The sequence below is a fragment of the Otolemur garnettii genome, unplaced genomic scaffold (genome assembly GCF_000181295.1).
Source record: "Otolemur garnettii isolate 467f Iridium unplaced genomic scaffold, OtoGar3 scaffold00002, whole genome shotgun sequence".
NCBI lineage: Eukaryota > Metazoa > Chordata > Mammalia > Primates > Galagidae > Otolemur > Otolemur garnettii.
In genome coordinates, this window is record NW_003852397.1 from 41,662,304 (window position 1) to 41,672,453 (window position 10,150).

At 31.6% G+C, this 10,150-nt stretch overlaps 1 pseudogene; it reads right to left on the bottom strand.

Annotated features, from left to right (window-relative positions):
• Window positions 1-7,688: 7,688 nt before the first annotated feature.
• LOC111725029 lies at window positions 7,689-8,183 on the bottom strand (annotated as a pseudogene).
• Window positions 8,184-10,150: the final 1,967 nt, after the last annotated feature.

Consider the following 10,150-nt stretch of genomic DNA (forward strand, 5'->3'; position numbering starts at 1 on the left):
TCTGGCAGAAAAGAAAAATGGTTAAACACTCCTATTAAACTTTTCTTTATTTATATTTATTTATTTAGAGCCAGAGTCTCACCTCCTGGTAGAGTGCTGTAGTGTTATAGCTCGCAGCAGCCTCAGACTCTTGGGCTTAAGAGATTCTCTTACCTAGCCTCCCAAGTGGCTGGAACTATAGGTGCCCGCCACAATGCCCAGCTATTTTTAGAGACTGGGTCTCATTCTTGCTTAGGCTGGTCTCAAACCTGTGATCCACCGGCATCAGCCTCCCAGAGTGCTGGGATTACAGGTGTGAGGCACCGCGCCTGGCCTTAAACTTTTAAAATTTCATAAATGATTTATAAAGCAGCATTGTTCACTGTCTTTAATGGAAGTCTCAGTGATCGGATAATATCATCTTCTCTTTCCCACTGAATATTTGGTAACCACCTCAGATTTATGTTTAGTAAGTGTGTTTCAAATTACCATTTCATTCAGTGTACTCCAATAACTCACTGAAGCCCAAACTTCAGTATCTAATTGTTGGAAGCTATAAAATAATTGAGTGATGGTGACATTTTGCTTTATTGTTCATTGATCAAGTTTAAAAAATGTGCAGAAAGGAAATAAATCCCTCTAAGTTTATTTTCATTAGCATCTTTTGTTGGAAGTTGTTACATTTTTCCACATACATCTTTGATATTGTCATATCCCTGGACCTACGAGATAATTTTATCTATATTTTGTTATGGAAATTACCTTCTAATATGTGTGTATATGTCATCATATCACTGCAAAAAAAATCCCAAAACATTTACAAAAATAAATATTTTTATTTTTGAGAAACCATAAACCTGTTAATAATTATTATCTGTTTTACATTGTTTATGTCCAAAGTTGATAATGATTTAGAAATATTTATAATTTCCTGCTTTATTTTAAAAGATTTCACTCACTGACTGTGATAGTATATTTTATATTTACTTAGTTTTGTATTTTATGTATTCAGCTATGGTCGTATTTTGGTTTTGTTGTTGGTATTCTGGATTAATATTCTGGCATAAATTAACCAAATTGTTTTTATTGTTTCTGTCACCTGAAGAAAATATTATTATGCTTCTGTAATTTTATGAATAATAACCTAATAGAAATTAGGTATGACAAAATGGAGTCAGTCCATCTTAGGGTCATTTGAGGTTTGGTATAGATCAATCTTGAGGAAGAACAAAATTGGAAGTCACACATTTCCTGATTTTGAAACTTACTACAAAGCTACAGTAATCAAAGCATGTAGTACTGGTATAAAACCATTATAAGCGAACAGATTTGAGTAGAAAGTCCAGAAATAAGCCCTTATGTATACAGTCAGATGATTTTTGACAAATATGCCAAGACCATTCAATGGGAAAATAACAGTCTTTAATAAATGGTGTTGGGAAAACTGAGTATCTTCTTGCAAAAGAATGATGTTGGACCCTTTATATCATATAAAAATTTTGTATTAATCTGGATTGAGTTGGAACACATTTTGCTTAGTAAAGTGTCACAAGAATGGAGAAGCAAGAATTCAAAGTATTCAATTCTAATATGAAGGCAATAGATGGAGGGGTAGGGGAATGAGGGTTTGGGAGGGGGACTGTGGGGTGTCACGGTGTATGACACAACTCTTGAGGGGAGGACAGAATTACAAAAGGGACTTTACTTAACAACTGCAATCAATGTAACCTAATTCTTTGTATTCTCAATGAATCTCAAACAAACAAAAAATTACTCAAAATGGAGCTAAGACCTAAACATAGATTTAGGACTTTAAAAATCTTAGAAGAAAAAGATCAAAAGAAAAGCTTCATGTCATTAAATTTGGCAATAATTTCTTGGATATGACACAAAACATAGACCACAAGAGAAAATGAAATAACTTTTCTTTAAATCTCCAAATAATTGACTACATAGAATTCTTAGAAGCAGATTTGTTTTTACCATGTAGAAGAATTTGTGGTTAACAAATTTCTGAAAACTTCTTACCTAGTCAGTCTTTTGGAAAATTAAATTTTCATTCTTGAGGTTGAAAATATTCAATGAGAGAGGCTGTTGTTTATATTTAAATTGCATTACTACATAGCTTTATCAGCAGAAAGAGCATCAATTTCAGTGGAGTCTTTTTTTAACCCAATTTTCTTTGAAATTCATCTATTATGGTTGAAATAATGCAGTACTATTTCTATTTCTTCTCTTAATACCTCATCGTTTTCTATTTTCTCATCCTCTCTACAAAATAGTCTATTGTACATCAGCAATAATATTTCTTCTTGCATTTATAACATTTTAGCCTACTTAATTTTAACAGTGATTAATTTGTATACTAATAGAATGTCCATTAAAACACAATTACTAAAATACAATTATGTTTATATATATATTTATTTATAGATAATTAAAAGCAAATGATCTCAGTTGTTACACAGTGTTTAAAGACATAATTAAAGCACTTCTTTTTGGTACTCAGTGACTCCATTCAGGTACATATAAATGGCTGAGAATATAAATAGCAACCTGAAATGTCAAATTTAGCCAATGTGTTAATAGCAACATTGAAGAACAGCAGCTCCTAATTTAGCCGCTTAGGTTACTTGAGATGTTTTTAGACCACAAGGTGTTTTAATTGTTAAACTTGTTCAGACTTTGTATGTTTTCATGCGTAATCCATGTTAGCTGTATTAAGAGTAAAGCACTTTATTTCCATCTGCCAGAAAACTCACAATTGGCTGGAGGAAGAGGGCTTACTGCCATCTATCAGATAGCTTTAAAAATTATGATACAAAATGGATCCATTGCAATAAAAACTTGTCAAAATCATAAAGATTTTTTGGTATAAATAGCACCCAGTTAGAGGTGGCTCTTGTGGGCGGTGCACCACCTGAAAAATCAAAGGTGACACCCTCCCAAAGAAACTGGACTGAATAATGAAAATGCACTCTTGAAAAGATATCCAGGCAGAGATATTTTGTATCTAAAACTTATGTTTGTAGTGTAAAATTAGAAATTCTTTCTTCTTTCTCTAGATACTTTGAAAAAACATCAGTTTAGGATTCGCATAAAGTCTGCCTTAATATAAACAGTTAAAAAGATTAATTATTTCCTGTATCTTTAGGTAAGATAATTTATCTTTAAGCCTTTTCAAAAGCAGTCAGGCATATAATGGACATTGAATAAAATATTTGTTCAATGAATCGATGACATTTTAAATATTTAAGAATGTAGTTAACTGGAGTCTTGTCTTTATTTGGAATTAATTCACAAATCACACTGCAATATTATTATATATGTATATATCTTATACATGCATAATTAAATTGTTTTGTACTAAACAAAATAATAAGCAGGCTTGGTGCCCATAGCACAGTGGTTATGGTGCCTGCCACATACACTGAGGGGGGTGGGTTAGAACCTGGCCTGGGCTAGCTAAACAATTGCATCAAAAAAATAGCCAGGTATTGTGGCAGGCACCTGTAGTTCCAGCTACTTGGGAGGCTGAGGCAAGAGAATCGCTTAAGCCCAAGAGTTTGAAGTTGCTGTGAGCTGTGATGCTACAGTACTCTACCAAGGGCGACACAGACTCTTTCTCAAAAAAAAAAAAAAAAAGCAATTCATATATAGTCTTAAAATGTTTTATTTTCCTTCAAGCAACATGTAACATTCACAATAAATAAATACAGTAAAATCTTACTATGTACATTGCTGTAAACAGGCTGACCCTGAAAGAATATTTCTGCATTGACTGAGGTCTTGATAGATTAAGGTTCATAATTATGTTTTAAAAAATTCTTATACTTGAAACATTTCATTATTTTTATTTATTTTATTTTTTATTAAATCATAGCATTTTGAAAAAGAATAATAATGTCTACATATAAGGCACATATTTGTACATCAATTTGTACACATATATGATTTAGATATTAATGTTAAAGTTAATGTTAAAAAATCCAGTTGAAGAAACAAGTCAGGATTCTTATAAAGCTGTGATTGATTCTACTGAAGTTATGTGCAAATGCCATTTCATGTCCTGAGAAATCAGTCTTTCACATCCCTGTGTTTTCTGCCACTGGCTGCCTCTAGAACTTTTGAGAGATTCTAAAATTTTAAAGCACCACACAATACATCCACACCATGTTTTAGATGTATTTCTTGATGGTCTTCAACCTCTTGCCACCAAAAATGACAGCGAGATAACTATCCTTTTAGATTTTCTTAATAATAAATGTTCTATCTATCACCCATTTTGTAGCTGAGGGTCCCTTCTTTTGCTCATTTACAGTTCTTTGTAAATTTTAGATGTTAAGCTCATAATGGCTTTTCAATCTGTCAACTGGCTGTTACATTTGTTCATAATGTACTTAAATAAACCAACAGGAGTTGTAAACTTTGATATAATTAAGTCATCTTTTTTTAACCTTCATGATTCATATTTTTAGGGTTTTAATTATGCAGTCATTTCCCTTAATCCAACTTCAGGTCATAAAAACATTTCTCTACACTATCTTCTATTAACTTTACAGTTTTACCTTTCACATTTAGATTTTGAGTCCATCGTGATTCTAGCTTCATAAGATGTTAGCTAGATACACAGTTTTATTTTTCTCCACAGAAGAGCTAGTTTTATCTGCAGCGATGATAGTTCTTTTTTCACATTGGTTTATAAATTTACCTTAATAATAAACTTTTCTTATACACATACATTATTTCCTCTGAAGTCTTTATTGTGTTCTATTGCTCCATTTGTCTGTTTTTAAATCCATACACTCATACACTGTGTAATGACATTATGAACAACAAACCATATATACAACAGTGGTTTCTTAAGATTACAATACAGTGTTTTTAAGGTAACTCTTCTATATCTGGACGTATTTAGATACACGAGTACTTAGCATTGTATTATAGTTGCCTACAGTATTCAGTATAGTAATATGCTGCACAGATTTGTGAGTTCAGAATATACATTATGCCATACAGCCTAGGTAGGGAGTAGGCTAAACCATCAGGTTTGTGCAAATACAATCTGTGATGTTTACACAGGACAGAATCACATTTATATCTCTGTCATTAAGTGACTCATGGCTATAGTCTACTGTTTTTCAGATTTTGGCCTCATATGATAAATATCTGGTAGGACAAATTTAATTTCTCTTTCAAAGTCAACTGAGCTATTTGTGTGTCTTTATTCTCTCACATTTTAGTTTCTTGAATTCCTTTTTTTTTTTTTTTTTTTTTAATTGCAGTTTTTGGCCAGGGCTGGGTTCGATCCCACCACCTCAGGCACCACCCAGTTTATTGAATTCCTTCAAAAAAATCCAAGAAATTTTTGTTTGAGTTGCCTTGAATTCATATCATTAACATTAACATTATTATAATACAAAGTTATTCAGTCTAATAACATGGAATATATTCTCATTTATTCATATCAATTTATGTTTTTTATCAGTCTAAAAAAAAATTTCCCCTTATAATATTTATGTACTCTTTGTTATTTCTGGATACTTTATAATTTTTGGTGTTATCGTGATTTGTTTCTTATTTTCTTTCATAATTTCTATTTGGTTATATATGGTATAGAGATATTTTTCTAAGGTGGTCTTATATCTATATATTTTATTAACATTTACTGCAATTTATAATAGTTTAAAGCATTTTACTGGGTTTTCTAGGTTTAGTATTGCTATTGTCTCTGAGCAAAAGACGATTATTTCTAACTTTGTGATTCTTAAAACACTTATAACAGAACTGGTTAGAAATTAAGCATAGTGATCAAAAGGAGAACTCTTGTGTTCCACTCCCTCATAAAGAGAATTCACCTCAACCTTCTCTATTAACTATTTTATTTCTCCTCTTCCTTCCCCTCCCCCTCTTCCTTCACATATAAACATTGTCAAGTAGATGAGAGTTTTGGATTTATTAACAAAAAACAGATATTGAACTTCATTACATGCTTTTTTCTTTCTCAATCTTTTGAGATAATGAGTTTCCTCTTTATTAATGTGGAAACAGACATTAAAATAGACGTTCTGAGGTGGAACCATTCTTATTCCTAGCGTATATCCTCCCTAATCCTGATTAGTTATTTTCAATACATCTTTGGATTTATTTAGCTTACAGTTTATTTAGAACATTTTTATTCATACATTTACTGAATAAACAAAATGGCTTATGCTTTCCTTGTTCCAATTTCAACATTTTGTAATTTTAAATGATTAATTCCATCTAAGTTTTTATATTTATTAACATATAATTTTTTGCAAGTTCCCCTTGACCATTTAAACTATTATAGCTGTGGTTATTACTTTTGTTCCATTTGTCTTTTGTTTATTTTCATATGTTCCCATGTTGTTGGCCAGTCTTATAAATCTTGGGCGGGGCCTGTGGCTCAAAGCAGTAGGGCGCCAGCCCCATATGGCGAAGGTGGCGGGTTCAAACCCAGCCCCAGCCAAAAACCACAAAAAAAAAAAAAAAGTCTTATAAATCTTAAAAGAACTATCTTCTCATTTTGTTAGTACTTTCTATTGATTTTTAGAAGTTATTCCATTGCTTTCTACTTTTATTTTCTATCATGTTTCTTTAGATTTTCTTTGGTGCTAATTTTTAAACTTCTTTTTTCTTTTGACATCAACCCTCTGTCAAAAATGTATTTTTTTATTTTAGGGTACAGGAATAAAGGAATAGATGAAACTTACAAGAAAGTATATAAGAAAAAAACTTGATGAGAATTTTTCAATAAAAGTTGTCATAACATTAAAACTTGATTTCAGATATAAGAAAAGAGAGAAGATCACAAACAAAAATGTGTATGGATTTTCTAAACATACGTGAAATAGTGTTTAGGCAGTGGGGCTCCTGCTGATAACAGGCAGGAAGTATCAAAGTATTATCTACTTGGGAAAAAGTCTTTAGTGTACAATTATACAAATAACAAGCCCAAATAGCAATTTAATAATCACTGACATTTTTCTTAATTCCAAAATAAAGCCTTGATTAAAGGGTTTGTACCCTAAGTTCTTCTTATCTTTACTTCAGATGTTAAGGAACTATATACAACAAGTAAATTTATTTTCAACATTGGGATAACATATTGTACCTCTCTGCCAGTGTTAATTGAAAACTTGCCATGTCAAAACAATTTGACAGCCGATATAAACAATTAAGTGAATTTGCAATGATCTTTCATTACAGCCCTTTAAAAACACATGTTAATTCATGCAATTTACCTTAAGATTCCAGTGCGAAGAATACAAATATAAATAGTTGGGTTGACTTTCAAAGTAATGTCGGATCTCTCACTTTATCTATAATCCCCCTATAACTGAGAAATTCATGTCATTGTCCCTACCATGCATTAATGATTGAGTGGCAGAAGTTAATGAAAACTTTTCCTGTTACAGTGTCCATTGTTGGCAATCAATGTACCCAAACCCACCAAGGAAGTCATTGTTATTGCACAATATGTGAGGATCGGAACTTTTTCAGAAGCTTTGACATTTTCTGACACCTGCATTAATAGTGTATGCCTATTTAAAACATGCTCCCAGAAGGCACATGTAAAAATATGCTACAAGCAAGTAGACTTCATTGTGTATAGATCACTTCTAGTCCAAGCTTACAGTTCAAAGATGGAATGATCAAAATATTCATTTTCTCAGTACTGTCTTCTGCTAGGAGGATGTTAACAGTGGCATCAACAAGTAATTGTCGTGATACCACCATTTCGTTTTCTCTGCATTCTTTTTTTACATGTTCACACATGAAAAGAATTATTTGGTGGTCATCTCTTTTCTTTGCAGCCGGTAAGTATGCTAATGGTGCCAAGACAAACTAAACTGAGAGTGCTGGCAACCCATTTTCTGTTTGAATGGATAAAAAATACAACCATTGCTATGAACATAAGAATGAACAGGAATATTGTCCCCAGTGAAGAGGACCTGGGGAGAGCCAAAGGATATTGATTACTAAACTTAACCAGAAGCCCTTTCATATAAGGTACCTGGTGCACATTCCACGTCTACAATCCACTGTGTAATTATATTTTGAATACTCTTTTCATTTGAAGTCATCCCAGGAGGTGAGTCATTTTGCAAAGCCAGCAGTTCCTTTTGTAGTTGTTTCTGCATTGACACCATGATGGGACCATCCACCCAGGTCTGGGGAGGCCAGAGGTACCTTAACTTCCAGAATTAAACTGTAGCTGCTGGTTTTTAATCTCTCTGTTGTTTCCTGGTCAATGTATTTAAAGCTATAATTCTCTGTGTGTTGTGTTAGCTGTGTCAATGAATTTTCATATAGAATGTTTTGTTGCCATTTAATTTTAAGCATTTCGTTATTTCTTTTCTTAGAAATATGTTATTTAGTTTCTACACATAGAAAAATTGCAAAACTCTGGATTTTTATTATTAGCTTTTAATTTTTTTATTTTTTTATTAGCTTTTAATTTTATTGCATTATAACAAGAGAAGATAGTCATTCCTACAGCTAATCTGTAGAATTTATCAAGAATTTCTTAGAAATATGTTATTTAGTTTCTACACATAGAAAAATTTCAAAACTCTGGATATGTTATTTAGTTTCTAAACATCGAAACTAAAGAATTTCAAAACTAAATATGTTATTTAGTTTCTATACATAGAAAAATTTCAAAACTCTGGATTTTTATTAGCTTTTTATTCTTTTTTTATTAGCTTGTAATTTTATTGCATTATAACAAAATACTCATTCTTACATTTAATTTGTAGAATTTATCAAAGTTACTCTTGTGGCCTTATTAGTCAATTTTTGTACATCTCTCTCATGTGCTCAAAAATGATGTGCATTTTGTTTGCTTCAGAGTTCCTTATTTAGCTAATACTTTGAAGTTGTTAATTTAATTGTTAGGGTTTTTAAAATATATTTGCTGACTTGTGTTTGATCTCCAAGTTTCTGAGACTGGGTATATCAAAATACTCAGCTAATAATTATTGATAAACAGATTTCTGCTTACAGAATTTTCTAGTAGAAATGATGCTGTCTTGTTGGAGAGAATAAGTTAGGCCAAATTTCCTGCTCTATTATGTTTTTTATCACTACGTGGTATTTTTCTCTATCCCTTATCCTACCTTTGTCTTAAATTAAAATTAGCCAGATATTAAGATTTCTATTACAACCTTCCCTTGGTTAAGATTTCAGTCTCTTTTTCATCCTTTTATTTTTAGCTTTTTCTTATCTTTTATTTTAAATGTGTCTTTTGTAAACAATATATTATTAGATTGTACATTTTTTAAATCCTCTGGCTTACTTGCTTTGCCTCCACTGTCTTTGAATAGCTGCAATGTTTTTTCTTTGGTTTTCATTCTTTTTTTAAAAAATAATTTTACATAAGGTTTTATAGATATTCTATTTACATAAAGTTTCTATAGCTATATATCTTCAGCAGGAAGACTGGTTTGCTACTAGGCACTCTATCATATCTAGAAATAGGAGAAATGAATTTTTAAATTAAAAAAATCTTCATCTTATTTGTTTGAGCTAAAGGAGATTAGAGCCATTTTTTTCAGGAAACAGGATATTTTTTAAACAAAGGTCTTAGTAGCCATTAATGCATTAAGTAGAATTTTTTAAATGTAAAAAAATATAATTCAATTATTCTTATCTTCGTGTGGGTTTTAATCTCAAAATCTTTAGTACAAATATTAAGTACTATTTCTGAGAATTTATATTTTTAATGAACATTAAAATCTCATGCATTCCCCAACAGACTCACTATGCACAGGGCATTACACACATGGTCTGGGATAAAGGATCACCTTAGACACAGACCTCTAATCTAGAGGCTTCCAAGTACACAAATATCAGAAAGCCCTTCCCCTTGACATTGTCTCAATTTGTAAATCTACTAAATCCATACTGTTAGTGATAGAGGTATCTAGAGCTTAGTTTTGCATCCTCTGATTAAATCATTACCAAAAAAATCAAGTGTTAATTTTTATTTGGCTGCATCAACTAGTACTGATTGTGAAAATGGCAAAGCTCTTCCAATGGTCTATTTTTGTTTTGTCTATTTATAAACACTTTTTGATGCTCATGAAGACTGGAGCTTGCCAGAGGGAGGGCCTGTGTCTGCACTGAAGAGCTCTGCATTCTGGCG